Raw genomic sequence first — 2,500 nt, 5'->3', positions numbered from 1 at the left:
AGGGTGTGTCATCTCTAAAGTAAAATCTTTAAAAGAGCATAGCTTAAGAACGGCTGGGAATAGGTGGCCGTTCTTTTTACCATCATGTGCGCCTAAAAAAAGTACACTATCGTGACAATCGATATCGGTCGATATGGTATAAATTGATAAAGTTATGCTCGATTATGTACGCGAAAACAGAAAAAGGGCGCTGGTGACAAAAAAAGTACTAACGATTCTGTTATTGTTTTGATATTCTGTCATCCCAGACTCTTGCGCATCTGGTGACCTATTTTTTATTCGCCAGTTCCGAGAAAAGTGTCGTTTCGATGCGTGGTGGGCCCGGGATGACAATTCGAGTTGAGTTGGAAGTTCATGTGAAGTCCTGGAAACAAGAAAAAAAGAAGATCCACGCTTCCCTAACTCAAAAAGTCATTAGAAACCGAGGGTAGCTTGTATGGAGACTTTTGTTCCTCGTGCGCTAAAACGCCGAATTAAATTTTTTATCTATACTTAACAGGAAAAAAGTTGCCTCCTTCGCGATATATAGGCAAATAAAGAATGGGTGCTATCATTTCGGGACAAAACAGGTGAAAATTTAGGTCGAAAAAAGTGTTTATAGACAAGGCATTTGAATTTAGCCAAAATCTGACTTGACCACGGGAATGCGCGCATAAAAGCACCCCTAGGGCAGTTTTTATACGGAGCAGTCTCATTTGCTTCCTGGATGTGCAGGGCCAAACATGGCCAAAAGTGGTGATTTTGGCCGTCCAAGGTGTCCATTTTCCGCGAAAATGGCGTTTTTTGGCGTCACTAAAAAAATCATTGCGAAGCAACTACTGGAGATATGCTTGTAAAACTTTGGGAGCGGTCGTGCGAACACATGCGCCAAGTTTTCTGCTAAAGTCTGCAGGCCAGATCTGCCGGGCGGCACATAAAACCGGAAAAAACCACCTAAAAAAAGAGCATGCCAAACAAAGTCTCACATTTCGCTGAATAACTTTTTATCTAGAAGAGTTAGACAAATTCTGATTGCGGGAACGGCTCCGCCGTGTGTTTTTACGTATGTCTATGTCCCGTAGATAAAAAGTACATGTTGCAAAAAAAGTACATGTTGTACATAAATCTACCTTTGATATTCGGATTCCCCGTGAAAAACTACGCCTAGGCCGCAGGGTTACAAAGACGAGTCATTGCACTTATGCCCTTTTATAGACGCTTTTAGAAATCGGCCAAAACAGTATTTATTAATTTAGACAGTGTTCCACTGACATGTCGCATGCTGCGATATGTCCACGTGAAAGAGCACCGAAAAGCACCCCTAGAACACCCTTCATACCCGTTCTAACGGTTCTCTTTCATCTTCATAATAATCAAATTAAAGAACACCATACAAAAAACAAGATCTCGTGTGTAGTGGCTCGCCAGGCATACTAAAACCAAGATGTCGTGTGGGCACATGCCAGACATCATATCTTGCGTTTGCAAACACACGCAAAGTCGGTAAACAGCTCAAAACGGGCTAAAAAGTAGACAGCACCCGGACTTCCCCGGTGGTCACCCACCCGAGTACTACCCGAGCTTGAGGCTGCTTAACTTCACAGAGCAGACGGGATATGGTGCTTTCAGCCTAAGATGGCCGTCTACATTTGACTTTGACCGACACACCTATTAGTGTTTATCACTCGTATACATTGGTACAACACATTTACACACTCACATGTCCACATACGTGGCCATAGACTGCACACGATGGCCCCCAATACCCCTTCTGGCCCTCAGAATTGGCTGGGTGGATGGCTACACTTTATATAGTAACAAAACAAAAAGGGGGGTGGTGTGGCGCACTCCAATACAAACGTGTGGCCAGCAGCTCACTCCTACAACGCAGCATACGTATTCTCTCCGATAGGAACCCCACACAGACCGACACCTTCATACACAGCAGTGCAGATAGCCGCCGCACCCCATATTTGCGCATACGCGGCCTGGAAACAATGTTAAACCACCAAAGTGGCCATTTACGACTTGCACAACCATACCTACGCTTCCTATGCGACATGACATGTGCACGTACGCGTCTTAGGCAATATGAACACCTTCGACACCTTCATACATGCACAGCGCGCGCTCCGCTTAAGTACGACACCAACTTGTCATATACATCATGCGTTTCCTCCCGTCACCTTTCATCACCTCCATATTCACACCCATGCGCCGTCACCTTCCTCGCGCCATCACCTTCACCATTTTCACCTCCATATCCGCGCTTCCTCCGCCGTCACCTTCCGCGTACGCGTCCATATTCGCTGCGTTTCCTCGCGCTTCCTGCCTGTTATTAATCCAAGCCAAAAACATCTCCAAACCCATACAATTAGAACAGCAAACAACTTCGCATTTTTTCACAAAGTCCTCAGCTTCATTTTGCATACTTTATCCTAGTCTAATTCACGCTATTCCGCTCTCTTTAACATACTTAAACTAAGTCTAATTCACGCTACTCTGCTCTCTCTAACATACT

The 2,500-nt window shown here is 44.8% G+C and overlaps 1 non-coding gene across 1 annotated transcript; it reads right to left on the bottom strand.

Annotated features, from left to right (window-relative positions):
- Window positions 1-1,505: 1,505 nt before the first annotated feature.
- Window positions 1,506-1,619, bottom strand: PITG_33200. Its single transcript, XR_009934594.1, has one exon. It is a non-coding gene; the product is annotated as an 8S ribosomal RNA (ribosomal RNA).
- Window positions 1,620-2,500: the final 881 nt, after the last annotated feature.

The sequence above is a fragment of the Phytophthora infestans genome, genomic scaffold (assembly GCF_000142945.1).
Source record: "Phytophthora infestans T30-4 supercont1.52 genomic scaffold, whole genome shotgun sequence".
Lineage (NCBI taxonomy): Eukaryota > Oomycota > Peronosporomycetes > Peronosporales > Peronosporaceae > Phytophthora > Phytophthora infestans.
Note: the sequence above shows the minus strand (reverse complement) of the source record. Positions and strands in the feature narration are given on the sequence as shown.